This window comes from Hemitrygon akajei, chromosome 19 (genome assembly GCF_048418815.1).
Source record: "Hemitrygon akajei chromosome 19, sHemAka1.3, whole genome shotgun sequence".
NCBI classification, from domain to species: Eukaryota; Metazoa; Chordata; class Chondrichthyes; order Myliobatiformes; family Dasyatidae; genus Hemitrygon; species Hemitrygon akajei.
Window position 1 is genome coordinate 58,557,638 of NC_133142.1, and position 20,823 is coordinate 58,578,460.

At 39.5% G+C, this 20,823-nt stretch overlaps 1 protein-coding gene across 1 annotated transcript in view; it reads right to left on the reverse strand.

Annotated features, from left to right (window-relative positions):
• rnf123 (ring finger protein 123) overlaps positions 1-20,823 on the reverse strand; it is a 435,502-nt gene that overhangs the window by 136,527 nt on the left and 278,152 nt on the right. The window lies entirely within an intron of this gene.

A 20,823-nucleotide genomic window follows, 5' to 3' on the forward strand; every position in this document is an offset into this window, starting at 1 on the left:
GAACAGCACTGAAATGGCCCATCATGTCCTTGCAGACCTTTCTGCATATCTACACTGATCCCATTTGCCTGCATTAGTACATAATCCTTTTATGCTTTGCCTTTCTAAGTGAATATAGCAAATGTAACCACTTCCTCCACTAGTGTGTTCCAGGTATCAATTACTCACTGTAATGTAATCACAGTAATATAATCAGATTAAATCTAACAATTAGCTATGTAGAGAAGAGACAGCCAAACACTGCTCAAAGTTAGACAATAAAGAGCATCTTAATGACAGGAAACAAAAAGGTTTAGGAAGGGATTTCCAGAGGTTATGCCCAAACACGCCAGGCAAGCTCATTAACACCAAGATGAACTGATACAGTAAAAAAATGATTTATAAACACAACTCATCAAAATAATTTGAGGGACTAAAAGAGATGAAAAATGTTAAATCTGAAGCATTAGCAAAACTGAAAGCTGGTGCAGCTGATGAGCATAGGTGAGAGGTGAGTGAGGCTCAGGAGGCAGGGATGGAGGCAACAAAATTCTGGATAATCTCAATGGAAAGCTGTTGAAAATTTGAAATAAAAACAGAAAATGCCGGAAACATTCAGCAAGTCAGACAGTGATTGTGAAAAGACAGGCCAGTTAATATTTCTGGGCCAAAAACCTTTGTCAGAACTGGGAAATGGGCTAGTTTTCAAAGTAAATTTATTATTAAAGTACACAGATGTCAGCATATACAATCCTGAGATTAATTTTCTTGTGGGCATACTCAGTAAATCCATAACAGAACAATAGCCATCAATGAATCAATGAAAGACCACACCAACTGGGTGTTCAACCAATGTGCAAAGTACAACTGTGCAAATACAAAAAGAAATAAATAATAATAATAAATAAATAAACAATAAATATCAAGAACATAAGATGAGTCCTTGAAAGTGAGTCCATGGGTTGTGGAACATTTCAGTGATGGGGTAAGTTAAGTTGAGAGAAGTTATCCTCTTTGGTTTAAGAGCCTGATGGTTTAAGAGTAGCAACTTCCTGAACCTTTTGGTGTGAGTCTTGAGGTTCCTGTACCTTCTTCCTGATAGCAGCAGAGAGGAAAAAAGCTTTACCTGGGGGGTGGGGGTCCCTGATGATGGATGTTGCTTCCTTGTGACAATGCTTCATGTAGATGTGCTCAATGGTGGGAAGGGCTTTACCTGTAATGGACTGGGCCATATCCACAACTTTTTGTAAGGTTTTCCATTCAAGGGGATTGGTGTTTCCATATCAGGCAGTGATGCATCCAGTCAATATGCTCTCCACCACACATCTTTAGAAGTTTGTCAAAGTTTTAGATGTCATGCTGAACCTTCACAAACTCCAAAGGAAGTAAGAGGTGCTGCCATGTTTTTTTCATAACTGCACTCGTGCCGGACCCACATACTAAAAGACTGCTAGTCTTGGGAATCAATTTCCCTCAGAGAAATGCAAATAATTACAGATGTTTGTAATCCAAGAATATGTGAGAATTAGAACGGAAAATGGAAGTGAGGTGGATTATCCGCCATGATCTTGATGAGTGGCAGACTAAACATGCCATTGACCGAACTGAGTGATAAGCAAACTGATTATTCTGAACATAGCTAGATTAGACAAATATATGGGGTTTCCGCTGTTGGAAACCACTGGTTTTTAATACATTAATTCATCTAATATCTTATAAAAAGTAAGACTAAAGTCGTAGTTTAATCATGATTTGTACTTTTTTAACGAACTCGTGTATTTTTCACAGAATATATGGTGGTTCGTCTCCACTTACTGGCAGAAAGTGGTATAGGAGTTACCCACACCTTTTAATTTTTCATTGGTTAAGTGTTAGCAACATTATCCACGTGATGTAATTGTGCAACCACTGATTGGTTTATTTTTATCTAAGGAATTTTCTCATCCTCACTGTAAAGTTGATGGAATTTTCAATGGTGCCATTGTTCTTCTCTTTGCCTTTTTCTTTTTTATCCTCGGCTTCTTTGCTTTTCATTGAATCTCTGTTTTGTTTGCCAGCTCTTCACTTAGTTTGCTTAGTATTTGTATGTTTGTTTAAACTTTAAAATAAATGATTGTTAAGAATCAGGATTGCTTGCCATTCTTAGCCCCTTAAGGATAACAAAAATAACTGAGCTCCAATGCCACATTGCCATACTAATTAATTAAATACAACAGAATCTGAATTATTTATACTTTTATAATAGTTGTCATTTACCTATTGCAATAACAGACACATTGATGCAAACAACACATTTCACTGAATGCTTCAATGTACATGGACAAGTAAAGCTAATCTTTGAAATCTTGCTAAGTTTTTTGCTGAGGCAGTTTCTATAACTGCTAATATTTTATTAGATCAATAACTCAGAGAAATCTACTAATGACAGAACTAAATATACAATAAAGATTATCATCAAAATACAACTAAGAGGCTACGAATGCTAGAATCTGGGGAAGAAATTCACCGGGTTTAGCATTATCTGCATCAGTAGCAGGAAGATAATATTTACTATTCACCCACTGTGAATTCAGGGTTTTGACCAAAAATGCTGACAATTCCTTTACCCCATCAGATTCTGCTCATCCCAGAGTTCCTCCAGCAAACTATATAATTTAATAGGAAGGGTGGGGGTTTGTTAAATTCTTGCTTTCTACAATTATCAGGGGTGCAGTTCCTAAAGAAAGTTCAGTTCTGATGCTGAGTTGGAATCTGAGATGCAGACATAACAATGTACTGGGCTGCTTGATCCAGGAGGGTGTCAAACCCTTCTAGTCAGGTAGAAGTTTAGAGACACAGAGACAGGTGGTATGACTACAAAGCAGAGAGAGACACACACACACAGACAAAGAGAAAGACAGACAGACATTAGCCACTGACTGTGCAGTATATCACAAACAACAAAGGTCACAACACTGATCATCGAAGAACACCACTGGTCACGGACGTCCAGCCAGAATAACAACCTTTCACTGCTACTGTCTATCTTCTACAGGTAAGGCAGTTTCAAAACCAACCTTGCAATTCACCCTGGATGCCATGCACCTTTATGCTTTGAATCAACTTACCATGAGGGACATTATCAAATGACTTACTAAAATCACTAAGACAACATCCACTGCCTTACCCTCATCAAGCTCCTTTGTCACATCCTCAAAAAAGTTGTTAAGGTATGACTGTTATGCTGACTGTTCCTAAGCAGGCCGTGTCTATCCAAATGCACATGGATCCCTAATCCTTAGCATCCTCTCCAATAGCTTCCCTACCACTAATACAAAGCCCATAATCACATGGATTATTCTTAATTTCCTTCTTAAGCAGAGGTACAACACTTGCTACTCTTCAGTTTTCTAGGACCTCAGTTGTTGCAAATGAGGACCCAAAGATCCTTGTCAAAGTTCCAGCAATCGCCTCACTTACTTCTTCCAGTATTATGGGATGCCATCCAGTCCTGGTGCAATATACCTGTCACAAATGGCTACAGTATCAAATGACAGTGCTGGTCACACACAGAATCTTAAAGACTAGTGGAACAAACAATCTGCCAAAGAAACTCAGAGGTCAAGTAGCATCTGTGGACAAAGGAATTTGGATGTTTTGTGTTAAACGCTAGTAACGGTTTCTACAGTTGCTCCAACTTAAATAGGAATTCGGTGGTTAATGTGTACAATCCTACACAGTGGTACAATGCTCCAAAAGCACTCATTCTCAAACACAGAAACCATTTAATTCCTCAGGCACTTTAACCTTAGATGTAGTTATGTAGAACAAGTAGAGGCCATTTCATAATATATATGTATTTCAATGCCTTTGACAGTAGTTTATCAATTTCAGTTAAATGACATCTTTCAGCCACTGGCATTTGTAGAGTAAGGATACTAGCCCTTCAGAAATCCTCTACTAGCTAGACCAATCTCTCTAGTCCTAGACTCGCCAATGAGTAGAAAATATTTCTCTCCAACCATCCAATCGGTTCCACTTAACACTTTCTAAAAGATTAAATCATCCTGAGCTTTCAAAGTTCCAAATCATAGCACTGAACTTTATGCACCTTCTCCTCAGACCTTAACTTTCAAATGTAGCATTATTCGACATCTCACTCCCTCCAAGAGCATCATGTGCTTCCTGAGCTATGATGCCCATAACTGTTGCCAATGCATTATCTGACCAAGACTTCGTAGAGTCTTCCTTGTACACCCATCCTTTGTGTAAAACAAGTTCAGCTTTTTTTCCATTATTTTCCTGCATTGATCCATAGAAGCCAAGATCTCCATGGTCAGTATATCTTTCCCAATGGGATCACCTGTGAGACGATAAGACACAGGAGCAGAATTAAACCATTTGGACCATCAAGTCTGCTTCTCCATTCAATCATGGCTAATACTTTTCTCCTCTCCTCAGACCCACTCCCTGCTCTTTTCCCCGTAACCTTCCATGGCATGTCCAACCAAAAATCAATCAAGCTCTGCCTTAAATGCACGCAACGACCTGGCCTCCACAGTTGCCTGTGGTAATAAATTCCACAAATTCACTACCCACTGGCTAAAGAAATTTCTCTGCACCTATTTTAAATTGATACCCCTCTATCCTGAGGCTGTGCTCTCTTGTCCTAGATTCCCCCACCTTAGGAAACACCCTTTCCACATCTTCTGACTTGGCCTTTCACCATTTGAAAGGTTTCAATGAGATCTCCCCCTCATCCTTCTAAATTCCAGCGAGTACAGACGAAGAGCTATCAAACATTCCTCGTATGATAACCCTTTCATTCCTGGATTATCCTTGTGAACTTCCTCTCAACACTCTCCATTGCCAGCACATCTTTTCTTAGATGAGGAGCCCAACACTGTTCACAATGCTCAAGGTGAGGACTCACTAGAGCCTTATAAACCCTCAGCATCACATCCCTGTTCTTGTATTCTAGACCTTTTGAAATTAATGCCAACATTGCATTTGCCTTCCTCACCACCGACTCTAGCTGCAAGTTAACCTTTTGGGTGTTCTACACAAGGACTCCAAGGTTCCTTCGCATCTCAGAATATTGGATTTTACCCCCCATTTAGAAAAATAGTCCACTCATCTATTTCTATTACCAAGGTGCATGTCCAGGTATTTTCCAACATTGTATTTCATTTGTCATTCTCTGGCCCATTCTCCTAATTTGTCTGACCTTCTGCAGCCTACCTATTTCCTCAACACTACCTGCCCCTCCACCAATCTTCTTATCATTTGCAAACTGGGCAACAAAGCCATCTACTCCATCATCTAAATCATTGATATACAGCATAAAAAGCAGTCCCAACACCAAACCCTATGGAACACCACTAGTCACTGGTAGTCAACCAGAAAAGGATCCTTTTATTCCCACTCCCAGCCTCCTACCAATCAGCCAATGCTCTAACCATCCCAGCAATTTAGATTTAAATCTAAGACTTTTACTGGAACAAGTTATTGGAATACAACTTCCACATAGCCCAACATTATTTTTATTAGGCGATATTGAAGGGATAATACCAAAACCTAAACTGAATAAATATCAGAATTTTTAAAAAAAAATTGCATTGGCAGTAGCCAAAAAAGCTATTGCAGTTACTTGGAAATCAGATTCATACTTAACTATGGACCGTTGGAATAATGAAATTATAGCTGCATTCCACTTGAAAAAATTACTTATAATTTAAGAAATGAATATGATATATTTTTGAAAATTTGGCACCCCATCTACAAAAGATAGGATTAAATATATAGGTCATTTGAAGATAAGATTATTAGTTATTTGGGGAAAAAAATAAAGATATATACTAAAGTTATTTTGAACCCCATGGAGCATGTGGGGATCCTCCGATATCCAGGCAATCCTTCTTTCTTTCTTTTTTTTCTTTTTTCTTTTTTTTAAGACAGGGATGTTAAAGGGGGAAGGGTTAAGGGGGGGAGGGCTAATATTAATTTTCATTACTCTATTATTCTATTATTGTATGTAATTCTCTTAAAAATTTAATAAAAAATATATTTTAAAAAAACCATCCTGTAATACCATGGGCTCATAACTTGGTAGTCAGCCTCATGTGTGGCACCTTGTCAAAGGATTTTTGAAAGTCCAAATATACATCACCCACTGCATGCCCTTTACCTACCCTGCGTATAATCTCCTCAAAGAATTCCAACGGGTTTGTCAGGCAAGATTTTCCCTTAAGGAAACCATGCTGAATTAGTCTTATCTTGTCCTCTGTCACCAAGTACTCCATAACCTCATCCTTAACAATTGACTCCAACTTCTTCCCAACCACTGAGATCAGGCTAACTGGTCTATAATTTCTTTTCTGCTGCCTTCCTCCTTTCTTAAAGAGTGGAGTGACATCTGCAATTTTCCAGTCCTCTGGCACTATGCCAGAGTCCAATGATTTTTAAAAGATCATTTCTAATGCCTCCATATTCTCTACCACTACATCTTTCAGAACCCTAGGGTGCAGTTCATCTGGTCCGGATGACTTATGTACCCTTGGGTCTTTCAGCTTTTTGAGCACCTTCTCCCTTGTAGTAGTAACTGCACTCATTTCTCTTCCCTCACACCCTTCAACATCTGGCACACTGCTAGTGCTTTCCAAAGTGAAGACTGATGCAAAATACGCATTTAATTCATTTGCCATCTCCTTGATCCCATTATTATTTCTCCAGTCTCATTTTCTAGCGGTCCTATATCCACTCCCATCTCTCTTTTATTTTTTTACATACTTGAAAAAGCTTTTACAATCTATCCACTTAGATGTGGTTTGCTAGCTTGGTTTCACATTTCATCTTTTCCTTCCTAATGATTCTTTTAGTTGCTGTCTGTAGAGTTTTACAAGATTTCCATTCCTTTGTCTTCCCATTAATCTTTGCTTTGTTGCATGGCCTCTGTTTTGCATTTACACTAGCTTTGCCTTCCCTGTCAGGCTGGGTTGAACTATTTTGCCACTTGAGTATTTCTTTGTTTTTGGAATACATCTTGTCACGTGCACATAACCCTGTAAAAGTATCAGCAACAATAGAACACACCTGGAGTCTGGTTTTGCTGTTAACAAAACACTATTTTATTAGTGACTACGTAATATAGTAACTTAAACCAGTTAAATCAAGAGTTAATGGTGTTATGCATATATAGGTGTAAATATATAAATCCCCAAACTTCTTCAAGCTTAGGTGGTAAGTGATACAGTCTTACGATGGTATGTAAGAAAAGTTCAGTTCAAATGCATAGTTTATTCAGTTTGAATGTGAAAGGGTTAAATCATCCTGTAAAATGGAATAAGATCTTTGCGTATATTAAAAAGTTAAGGGCCCCCATTATTTTTCTACAAGAACCGCATGTACGTAGTTGTGATAATTCACGCCTTTTTAATCTGTGGAAGGGTTTATAATTTCATTCTTCATTCAAAGCACAATCTCGTGGAGTCTCAATTTTTATAGATAATACAATTTCTTTTGTTCAGCATAAAGTTGTCTCTGACCCTAATGGGCGATTTGTTAGTGTCAAGGAAACTAGATAATAAATTAATTGTATTTGCCAATGTGTACCCAGGATTTTTTGAGCGTTTCTTTTCATTCTTGCCAGATTTGAGCTCTTATTCTTTAGTGATGGGAGGAGATTTTAATTGTTGTCTAGATCCAGTATTAGATTGTTCTTCTTTTAAATTAGCTATGCCTAATAAATCAGCTTAATTTATTCAATCTTTTCTAACAAAATGCGATATCGTTGATGTCTGGCGTTTTCTTCATCCAGCAGAAAGGGAGTATTCATTCTTCTCCCATGTCCATCATTCCTATAGTAGGATTGATTATTTTATTGATAGTCAATTGATTCTATTAGTTCGATCCATTGAATATAAAGAAATAGCTATATCCGACCACTCTCCTGTATTTTTATCTTTAAATCTTCCAGGTTTCACTCATATGAACAGATCATGCCATTTTAATTCAACTTTATTATCTGACAAGGACTTTCTAAAATTCCTGAAGAATCAAATTACTCTTTTCTCTGAAGAAAATGCGTTGGAAGAGACCTTTAGTCATATCATTTGGGACGCTTTTAAGGCCTATATCAGAGGACAAATTATCTCCTATACTGCATATATTAAGAAAAAGCTAATAAAGAGAGAACTGATTTAGTTAATCAATTAAAACAGTTAGACCAGAAATATGCTCTGGTACCAGACCCTGAATTATACAAAAGACATATTGAAATTAAAACTAAATATGATCTTCTTTTAAAGATAGAAGCCAATTTTATATACATGGAGAAAAAACCAGTAAATTACTGGCTAATCAATTGAAGACGTTTATAGCTAAACGGAAAAATAAAGAAATTTGCAAAACAAATGGCGACATGACAACTGACCGTTCTGAAATATATGACAATCTTAGAGAATTTTATTCTAAATTGTATAGTTCTGATTCTATTAAAGATACTAGAATTTGGAGAAGGAAGTCTGAGAATCTGAACTGGAGTGCTGCAGGAGCCATTTTGATTTTTTCTTCTCATCAGGGTTGAGAGAGGCGGGACTGTGCAGGCGTGTGACGTCGGGCAGTGAAGAATGGAAGATTTAAAAGGAACAGCCTTATACAGCGGGTATCATCCTTTGCGGGCAGCAGAGTGAGCTGGGAGCAGAGTGAAGGCTTAGGGGCTTTGGCTCAACGGGCTTAGGAGGAAACGGGCAAGGCAAGGTAGGTTTAGTTTTCAATTTTTCCTGTTATTTGAGGAAAGGGGGAATTATGAGTGTGAGCAACACACAAAATGCTGGTGGAACACAGCAGGCCAGGCAGCATCTATAGGGAGAAGCACTGTCAACTTTTTGGGCCGAGACCCTTCGTCAAGACTAAATGAAAGGAAAGATAGTAAGAGATTTGAAAGTAGGAGGGGGAGGGGGAAATGCAAAATGATAGGAGAAGAGCAGAGGGGTGGGGTGAAGCTGAGAGCCGGAAAGGTGATTGGCGAAAGTGATACAGAGCTGGAGAAGGGAAAGGATCATGGGACGGGAAGCCTAGGGAGAAAGAAAGGGGGAGGGAGCACCAGAAGGAGATGGAAAACAGGCAGAGTGATGGGCCGAGAGAGAGAAAAAAAAGAGGGGGGAAGAAAACTAAATATATCAGGGATGGGGTAAGAAGGGGAGGAGGAGCATTAATGAAAGTTAGAGAAGTCAATGTTCATGCCATCAGGTTGGAGGCTACCCATCCAGTATATAAGGTGGTGTTCCTCCAACCTGAGTGTGGCTTCATCTTGACAGTAGAGGAGGCCATGGATAGACATATCAGAATGTTGTTGCTCGGTAGCTTGTTGTTCTCGGTGTCAGTGTGGGAGGTCCTGGAGTCTTCTAGTCTCCCGGACGTCCACATCTGCGCCAGGTGCGCCGAGCAGCAGCTCCTAAGGGACCGTGTTAGGGAACTGGAGCTGCAGCTCGATGAACTTCGTCTGGTCAGGGAGAGTGAGGAGTTGATAGAGAGGAGTTACAGGCAGGTGGTCACACCAGTGCCACGGGAGGTAGACAAGTGGGTCACAGTTAGGAGAGTGAAAGGGAAGAGTCACCTCTTGACAATAAGTACTCCTGTTTGAGTACTGTTGGGGGGGAGGGGGAGGCCTACCTGAGGGAAGCGGCAGTGGCCATGTCTCTGACACAGAGTCTGGCCCTGTGGCTCAGAAGGGTAGGGAAAGGAAGAGAATGGCAGTAGTAATAGGGGACTCAATAGTTAGGGGGTCAGATAGGCGATTCTGTGGATGCAGTCAGGAGACCCGGATGGTAGTTTGCCTCCCTGATGACAGGGTCTGGGATGTTTCTGATCACGTCCAAGATACACTGAAGTGGGAGGGTGAAGAGCCAGAGGTCGTGGTACATATAGGCACCAATGACACAGGTAGGAAAAGGGAAGAGGTCCTGAAAGAAGAATATAGGGAGTTAGGAAGGGAGTTGAGAAGAAGGACCGCAAAGGTAGTAATCTCAGGATTACTGCTGGTGCCACGCGACAGTGAGAGTAGGAATGGAATGAGGTGGAGAATAAATGCGTAGCTGAGGGATTGGAGCAAGGGGCAAGGATTCAAGTTTCTGGATCATTGGGACCTCTTTTGGGGCATGTGTGACCTGTACAAAAAGGACAGGTTGCACTTGAATCCTAGGGGGACCAATATTCTGACGGGGAGATTTGCTAAGGCTACTGGAGAGAAGTTAAACTAGAATGGTTGGGGAGTGGGAATCAAATTGAAGAGACTAGGAGAGAGGAGGTTAGTTCACAAATAGAAAAAGCTTGTAGACAGTGTGTGAGGGAGGATAGGCAGGTGATAGAGAAGGGGAGCGCTCAGACCAAAGATGTAGGGGAGAAGGAAGAAAGAAAAGATAGTAAAGTTGTTTGCACCGTTAGGGATAAACAGAGAATAAGAGGTGGAGAATTTCTTAAATGCATTTATTTTAATGCTAGGAGCATTGTAAGAAAGGTGGATGAGCTTAGAGCATGGATTGATACCTGGAAATATGATGTTGTACCTATTAGTGAAACATGGTTGCAGGAGGGGTGTGATTGGCAACTAATCATTCCTGGATTTCGTTGCTTCAGGTGTGATAGAATTGCAGGGGCAAGAGGGGGAGGTGTTGCATTGCTTGTCAGAGAAAATACTACAGCGGTGCTCTGGCAGGATAGATTAGAGGGCTTGTCTAGGGAGGCTATTTGGGTGGAATTGAGGAATGGGAAAGGTGTAGTAACACTTATAGGGGTGTATTATAGACCACCTAATGGGGAGCGAAAATTGGAGGAGCAAATTTGTAAGGAGATAGCAGATACTTGTAGTAAGCACAGGGTTGTGATTGTGGGAGATTTTAATTTTCCACACATAGACTGGGAAGCCCATTCTGTAAAAGGGCTGGATGGTTTGGAATTTGTAAAATGTGTGCAGGATAGTTTTTTGCAGCAATACATAGAGGTACCGACTAGAGAAGGGACAGTGTTGGATCTTCTGTTAGGGAATGAAATATGTCAGGTGACGGAGGTATGTGTTGGGGAGCACTTCGGGTCCGGTGATCACAATGCCATTAGTTTCAATGTAATTATGGAGAAGGATAGGTCTGGACCCAGGATTGAGATTTTTGATTGAAGAAAGGCTAACTTTGAGGAGATGTGAAAGGATTTAGGAATGTATTGGGACAATTTGTTTTATGGGAAGGATGCAATAGAGAAATGGCGGTCAATTAAAGGTAAAATTTTGAGGGTACAGAATCTTTATGTTCCTGTTAGGTTGAAAGGAAAGGTTAAAAGTTTGAGAGAGCCATGGTTTTCAAGGGATATTGGAAACTTGGTTCAAAAAAAGAGAGAGATCTACAATAAATATAGGTAGCATGGAGTAAGTGAGGTGCTCGAGGAATATAAAGAATGTAAAAAGAATCTTAAGAAAGAAATTAGAAAAGCTAAAAGAAGATATGAGGTTGCTTTGGTAAGTAAGGTAAAAATAAATCCAAAGGGTTTCTACACTTTTATTAATAGCAAAAGGATAGTGAGGGATAAAATTGGTCCCTTAGAGAATCAGAGCGGAATCAGACAGCTATGTGTGGAGCCAAAAGAGATGGGGGAGATTTTGAATAATTTCTTTTCTTCAGTATTCATTAAGGAGAAGGGTATTGAATTGTGTAAGGTAAGGGAAACAAGTAGGGTAGTTATGGAAACTATGATGATTAAAGAAGAGGAAGTACTGGTGCTTTTAAAGAATATAAAAGTGGATAAGTCTCCAGTTCCTGACAGGATATTCCCTAGGACCTTGCGGGAAGTTAGTGTAGAAATAGCAGGGGCTCTGACAGAAATATTTCAAATGTCATTAGAAACGGGGATGGTGCCAGAGGATTGGTGAATTGCTCATGTGGTTCCATTGTTTAAAAAGGGTTCTAAGAGTAACCTAGCAATTATCGGCCTGTAAGTTTGATGTCAGTGGTGGGTAAATTAATGGAAAGTATTCTTAGAGATGGTATATATAATTATCTGGATAGACAGGGTCTGATTAGGAACAGTCAACATGATTTGTGCGTGGAAGGTCGTGTTTGACAAATCTTATTGAATTTTTTGAAGAGATTACTAGGAAAGTTGACGAGGGTAAAGCAATGGATGTTGTCTATATTGACTTCAGTAAGGCCTTTGACAAGGTTCCACATGGAAGGTTAGTTAGGAAGGTTCAATCGTTAGGTATTAATATTGAAGTAGTAAAATGGATTCAACAGTGGCTGGATGGGAGATGCCAGAGAGTAGTGGTGGATAACTGTTTGTCAGGTTGGAGGCCAGTGACTAGTGGTGTGCCTCAGGAATCTGTACTGGGTCCAATGTTGTTTGTCATATACATTAATGATCTGGATGATGGGGTGGTAAATTGGATTAGTAAGTATGCAGATGATACTAAGATAGGTGGCGTTGTGGATAATGAAGTAGATTTTCAAAGCTTGCAGAGAGATTTAGGCCAGTTAGAAGAGTGGGCTGAAAGATGGCAGATGGAGTTTAATGCTGATAAGTGTGAGGTGCTGCATTTTGGTAGGACTAATCAAAATAGGACATACGTGGTAAATGGTAGGGCATTGAGGAATGTAGTAGAACAGAGTGATCTAGGAATAATGGTGCATAGTTCCCTGAAGGTGGAATCTCATGTGGATAGGGTGGTGAAGAAAGATTTTGGTATGCTGGCCTTTATAAATCAGAGCATTGAGTATAGGAGTTGAGATGTAATGTTAAAATTGTACAAGGCATTGGTCAGACCAAATTTGGAGTATTGTGTACAGTTCTGGTCATCGAATTACAGGAAAGATGTCAACAAAATAGAGAGAGTACAGAGAAGATTTACTAGAATGTTACCTGGGTTTCAGCACCTAAGTTACAGAGAAAGGCTGAACAAGTTAGGTCTTTATTCTTTGGAGCGTAGAAGGTTGAGGGGGGACTTGATAGAGGTATTCAAAATTATGAGGGGGATAGACAGAGTTGATGTGGATAGGCTTTTTCCATTGAGAGTAGGGGAGATACAAACAAGAGGACATGAGTTGAGAGTTAGGGGGCAAAAGTTTACGGGTAACATGAGGGGGAACTTCTTTACTCAGAGAGTGGTAGCTGTGTGGAATGAGCTTCTAGTAGAAGTGGTAAAAGCAGGTTCTGTATTGTCATTTAAAGTAAAATTGGATAGGTATATGGACAGGAAAGGAATGGAGAGTTATGGGCTGAGTGCAGGTCGGTGGGACTAGGTGAGAGTAAGCGTTTGGCATGGACTAGAAGGGCCGAGATGGCCTGTTTCCGTGCTGTAATTGTTATATGGTTAATACTACAATGAACAATTTTTTAGATCAATTAAATATTCCGGGTCTTTTGGTTGATGATCGAAAGCAGTTGGATCAACCTATTTCGCAGGAGGAAATTACTGAGGCTATACGTTCATTTCATCCTGGGAAATCTCCAAGACCTGACAATTTCTCTGGAGAATTTTATAAGTCCTTCCCCTCATTGCTTATACCTTATTTATGTTCTACCCTCACTGAGTCTTGCAAGGTCGGTAGGTTGCCAGTCTTTTTATGAAGCTTCCATTTCGCTTATTCTTAAAAAGAATACAAATCCCACTGAATGCTCCTCATATAGACCAATCTCTTTACTCAATGTTGATGCTAAGATCCTATCTAAAGTTCTGGCCCATAGACTCAAATATATTGTACCTTCTATAATATCTGATGATCAGACAGGATCTATTAAAAATCGATATTTCCATTTTAATATACAGCAACTGTTAAATGTTATGCATTCTCCATCCAAGGAAATAACGGAATGTGTGATTTCTTTAGATGCGGAGAAGGCTTTTGATCGAGTCAAATGGAATTAATTATTTAAATCCTTAGAAAAATTTAATTTTGGGCCCAATTTTATTCATTGGATTAAATTACTTTATTTATCTCCCTCTGCTCAGGTCCTTACTAATTTTCAGACTTCTAAACCAAATAAACTTCAACATGGAACCAGACAAGGATGTATGTTGAGTCCTTTGCTTTTTGGTTTGGTGCTAGAACCTTTAGCAATTGCCTTTCGAGAGTCTAAAGCTATCACCAGTATCTTAAGGTACTATTAAGTCTCGCTTTATGCTGATGATCTATTGCTTTTTATATCTAATGTTACAACTTCTTTACCCTCTGTGTTTCGTTTACTAACTAATTTTAGTCAGTTTTCAGAATATAAATTGAATTTACATAAGAGTGAATTGTTTCCTTACCAACTGATATTAACCTTCCTTTCAAAATTGTAAGAAAACAATTTACATATTTGGGCATAACAATCATTAAGAATTACAAAGATTTATTTAAAGAAAATGTTTTAACTTTAATGAATTATGTGAAAAAGACACTCTAATTGGTCACCTCTCTCTTTATCACTAATTGATCGAATTAATTCTATTAAAATGAATATTTTACCTAAATTTATATACCTCTTTCAAGCCGTACCTGTTTTTATTACCAAGTCTTTTTTTGATTCTTTAGATTTGATTCTTTCTTCCTACATATGGAAGAACACAAAATCTCAATTAAATAAAGCCCACCTTCAAAATAGCAAAAAGAATGGTGGTTTTGCTTTACCTAACTTTAGGTAAATTATATTATATTAATCGTGAGGATTGTCCAATATGGGTCTTTTTGGAAGCCAATTCTGTTACCAAATTTTCTATTATTTCTCTTCTTGGATCCTCTCTTCCTTTATCTGTAAATAAATTAACTGACAGTTTGGTGGTTAAACACACTTTGAGGATCTGGCTACAGTTTAGAAAACATTTTGGTTTATTGAGATTTTCTCTTTCCAGTCCTATTTTTTCTAATTTTTTTTAGACCATCTACGACCGATCTGTGTTTTAGAGAATGGGATAGATTAGGCATTAAACGATTTCAGGATCTGTTTGTTGGAGGGAATCTTTCTTCTTTTGAACAGCTCTCAGTGAAATATAACCTATCTAATACCCAATTTTTTTTATATCTACAGATTAGAGATTTTTTTAAGATCTAAATTACACACATTTCCTACTAGCTCGGATAAGAACATAATAGTTGTAATTTTTAATTTGAAACCTTTTGAAAATGGCTGAATTTCTTATATTAATGGTCTGTTATTGGGATTGAGAATAGCTCCTTTAGATAAAATTTTTAAAAAATTGGGAAAAGGACTTACAGATCTCATTATCTGATGAGACCTGGAGGGTTATTTTCGAAATAGTTAATTCTTCATCATTACGAGCTTGTCATTCCCTTCTACAATTTAAAGTAGTACATAAGGCTCATATGTCTAAAGACAAGCTCTCTTGCTATATTGCAGATATATCTCCTTACTGTGACAGATGCAATAATGGAGAGGCTTCATTAATTCACATGTTTTGGTCATGTTCGAGCCTTGAAAAATATTGGAAAGATGTATTCCAAACTTTTTCTGTACTTTTTAAAGTTAGTTTTAAGCCCAATCCTTTAACTGCCTTATTTGGTATTGTTGAGGAAAGAACTTAATTTTTGAGCCTTCTCATTTGCGGGTACTGGCTTTTATTTCTCCTATGGCTAGGAGGGCAATCTTGCTTGAATGGAAGGAGATTGCCCCCCCACACATGCTCAATGGTTATGTGATGTTATGTCATGTTTAAATTTAGAGAAGATTCGTTGTTCGATTTCCGATTCTAACTAAGATTTTCAAACGTTATGGGGACCTTTTCTGAACTATTTTAAAAATCTTTGAATTGTTATTAAAATATAGATCTGGGCTATCACTATAAAATGCTATATGGTAAAGTACTCTTCTTTTTTTCTTATTTTTCTTTCTTCAACCAGCTTTGTCTTGGTAGGGGTATAGATTTTTAAAATAATATAATCAATCATACCAATGTATTTCATTACTCAATTTATTTTATTTGATAGATCATCAATATGGGATACTGTGATTGTATCACTATGATTTATATATAATGCATTTTGTGCTATCTTAGTTTGATATATAATAAGTATCCTTATGAACTCTGTATTTGGGTAGGTAGGTAGGTAGGTAGGTAGGTAGGTAGGAAGGAAGGAAGGAAGGAAGGAAGGAAGGAAGGAAGTTAATTAATGCGAGATGTTTGTAATCCAAAGGCGAATGTTGTGAGAAGGCAATTACGTCAATATTCCACGACAGCAATACAAAATAACAATAGCAGTAGGTTTTATCTCCGAAGTTGTTCCACTCCACACACGAAGTATCACCGACAGTGATCTTCAACAAATATCCTTTCAACACAAGTGGTACCACACCCAAATTCAGCTACGGAACATCTCAAAGTGATTGCCACAGGATACTCAAACAGAATTCACATATGGATTATCACGAAGGGGACCATCTTCAAGGGAACCACCACCCAGGCAAGGGTAGACACACCGGTAGATTCCACAATGTTACCCCAATCTCTCACAAGGTGATAGCCACTTATCCAGCTCCATGACATACGAAATAACTCCAACAGTGATTTACCACAGAGGTGCCTTTCTTCAGTGAACTACCACACCCAGACAAAGGGTAAACACACACGTGATATTCACAAAGGTTTTCACCTCACCAGAGAACTCACTCCTGCAGATTAACTAAGTGACAATCACACTTCCGTAGCTGAATGGAAACAAACTCACCCTCACGGGCTACTTGGAGAGAGAGTCCAAACAGTGAACTCTTTGTCACTAGGTTTCTTCTGTTTCAAACCTTCCTCTCCCCTCCTCTCTCTGCAAACTTGTTCTAGTTGCAGAAACCTGTGAAAGTCACTTATCAATACTCTGGATCTATCTCAACTTGCCCCTTTGGGCTACTGAAAGTTTAAACCAGCGACCGATTCACTGGTGCCTTCCACTGACCGAATCCAACTTGACTCTAACTGTGTAGTATGTGTCTGTGACTGTTCTTGTATATTCAAAACAAGCTGCAGAGAAACCATAACATCGATTGTCCATCAAATAATTCCACCTCTCTCTCGCTCTCTGAAGCAGCTCAAACAGTGTCCAAAAGTCAGTCTCATTCTCCTGGCGTTTTAAAGTGTCAGTCCACAGAAAATATGAACCTTAGGGGTACATAACAATCTATCCTACACTTTCCTCAGTTTTCACAGAAATTCATGCCATTGCTGTTCTGCTGTCATTCCAGCCAGCATCTCCTTCCAACTTACTTTGGCCAATTCCTCTCTCATACCACTGTAATTTCCTTTATTCCACTGAAATATTGCTACATCAGACTTTACTTTCTCCCTATCAAATTTCAAGTTGAACTCAATCATATCGTGATCACTGCCTCCTAAGGGTTCTTTTACCTTAAGCTCCCTAATCACCTCTGGTTCATTACACAACACCCAATCTAGTAAAACTGATCCTCTGGTAGTCTCAATGACAAACTGCTCTAAAAAGCCACCTCGCAGGCATTCAACAAACTCACTCTCTTGACATCTATTACCAACCTGATGTTCCCAATCAATCTGCATGCTGAAATCTCCCATGACTATCATAACATTGCCCTTTTGACATGCCTTTTCTATTTCCCATTTAATCTGTGGTCCACATCCCAGCCACTGTTGGGAGGCCTGCATTTAACTGCCATCACGGACTTTTTAATCTTACAGCTTCTTAACTCAACCTGCAAGGATTCAACATCCTATGTCACATCTTTCTACTGATTTGATGCCATTCTTTGCCAGCAGAGCCATGCCACTCTCTCTGTCTACCTTCCTATCGCTCTGACCTTGGACATCCAGCTCCCAACTGCTGATGGCCGAAACATCAACCCTGACAATCTGTAATAGTGCAACAAGTTCATCCACTTTATTTCTTATACTCCTTCCATTGAGGTATAACACTTTGAATACTGTATTTGCTCTCCTTTTTGATTCTGCATCCCCAATGTACTGATATTCACCCTGCTAGCTGCAATTACATCCTATCATCTGCCTGCCCTTCCTGACAGTCTGACTGCTCATTATCTTTACATTTTTACCATATGTCCTATCCTGAGTCCCTTCACGCAGATTCCCCCCCCTAACAAATTAGTTTAAACCTTCCCCAACAGCTGTCACATACCTGCCTGTGATAATATTAGTTCCCCTCAGATTCAGGTGCAATCTATCGCTTTTGAATAGGTCATACCACCTCCAGAAGAGATCCCAATGATCCAAGAACCTGAAGCCTTGCCCCTGCACCAGCTTCTGAGCCATGCATCAATCTGCCAAAACATCCTGTTTCTACCCTCACTGGTGTGTGGCACAGACCACAATCCAGAAATTACCACCCAGGAGGTTCTGCTTCTAGGCCTTCTACCTAGCTCTCTAAATTCTCTTTTCAGGACCTCTTTGCTTTTCGTCCCTATGTCATTGGTACCAATATGTACCAAGACATCTGGCTGCTCTCCCTCCCTCTCCAACATATTGTGGACCTGATCCCTGACCTTGGCACCTGGAGGCAACATACCATTCAGGTGTCCCATTCACATCTACAGAACCTCCTGTCTGATCCCCTGACTATTGAGTCCCCTATCACTATCACCTCCCTCTTCTTTCTCTTTCCCTTCTGCACCACACACCTATGTTCAGTGCCAGGAACCCGGTCTCCGTGGCATTCCCCTAGGAAGTTATCCCCCATAACAGTATCCAAAATAGTATTCATATTATTGAGGGGAATGGTCACAGGGGTGCTCTGCACTAATTGCCCATTCACATTTCCATTTCTCCTGACAGTTACCCAGCTACTCGCCTCCTGCAAATTTGACGTGTCTACTTCCCTGTAACTCTGATCAATTATCTCCTCAATCTCCCATACAAGCCGAAGGTCATTCAGCTATTGCTCCAGATCCCTAACAGGGTCTTCAAAGAGCTGCTGCTGGATGCACTTCACACAGACGTAGTTCCTGGGCTACTCTTCAAGCACTAGTTGATACAGAGGCTTCTTTACTCATTGACTAATTTTACAGCATGCTTGCCAACACTCCCCTCCAACCCAGTTTTGGACTACCAAACCAAGATAAAACCAGCCTTGTCAACATTCCCCAGAACTAAGCTGGAGAATTTCACCCCAGCTCCATGACCATATACACATACAAGGGATTTACAGGGCTTTGGATTCAGAGGCATATTAAGCTTTTTCTTTTCAATTGCTTCATAATAATTCAATAATTTTTTATTTTGCATTATATATTCTGAAATAGTCAGTCAAGAAACAGAAATCTTACTGTAGTAAGATTTCTCTGCTCTCTGCCACAGGGTAAACCTTGGTCAGGATCATTCTCAGTCACCTCCTATTGCAGGAGCTCCTCCTCTAAGTACGGCATGGACCCTGCATACCAGTCACATTGAACGTAACCTCCTCTGCAGTGTCAGTTTCAAGAGATATGCAGGCGGACAGCTTTCACCACTAAACCTGCCAATTTGGGCCCTGACAACAACAATTAAATCCACCATTGGAAAGAACTGTGGCACATCTTCCTAAATTTGCCTGTCTGAAAAATTTCATCACCATTTATAGCTATAACATAATGACATGCAAGCCATGATCTTAACACAGGCATGCCTTAAAGACGTGTACTTAGCTGACCGCTCTATTCTCTCTACACTCATGACTGTGTGGCTAAGCACAGCTCAAATGTCATCTCAGATGGCGATGAGGAGGCGTACTGAAGCAAATTGGTAAGCTGGCTGAATAGTGTCACACCAACAATCCTGCATTCAACTGATTGTGGATGTCAAGAAGGGCAAGTCAGGAGAACACACATCAGTCCTCATTGAGGGGTCAGCGATGGAAAGGGTGAGTGGTTTCAAGCTCCTGGGTGTCAACAGCTCAAGAGTATCTACCTGGGCTCACCATTTTGATGCAAACACAATAAAGGCACACCAGTGTCTATATGTCATTAGAATTTGAGGAGATTTGGTATGTCACCAAAGACTAGCAAATTTCTGTAGATGTACTGTGGGCATAATTCTGACTGATTGCATCACTGTCTAGTACTTGGGGGCCAATGCACAGGATTGTAAGAGATTTCTGAGGGTGGTAGACTCATCCAGCTCCATCAAGAGCACAAGCCTCGCCACCATTGAGGACGTCTTCAAAAGGCAGTGTGCCACAATAATGTGGCATCCATCATTTGGATGTTCACCATATGGACATGTGCTCTTCTCATTAATACCATCAGGGTGGAGGTACAGCAGCCAAAGACCCACACTCAACACTTATGAACAGCTTCTTTCCCTCTGCCATCAGCTTTCTGAATGGCACAGAAACATACCCTGCTATTCCTCTTTTGCACTATTCATTTATTTATTTTCTTATTGTAACTTATAGTGATTTGTTATGCCTGCGCTGTTATAGAATAAAAAATTTCATGACTGATGTCAGTGATAATAAACCTGATTCTGATTCCAACTAATGCATCAACAATAGACAGAATTTTGGTGCAGACCAGAGTCAAACAAGGCTGCATCATTGCCCTAAAACTTTTTTTTGCTATATAGCAACCCTTTTTGCTTAAAGTTGGCACTACATCTTAACAAGTTTCTCAATGGAAAAGAGTTAAACAACATATCAAATGGGAAGCTGTTCAACCCATATTGTCTTCACTACGAAACAAGGATATCTGAACTTCAGTCATTGAGTGTAGTGCATGCATAACGGTTATGTATTCCATTTTCCAAACCTTAACTCTAAATCATAGCTGATTAAATAATGGCCCTATGGATCATGCCTCTCCTGCTGTAGAACATCACCCAGCAACATCAATGGTTGACAATAAGAACGTTGAAAATATGGCCCATTTTCCAAGTCT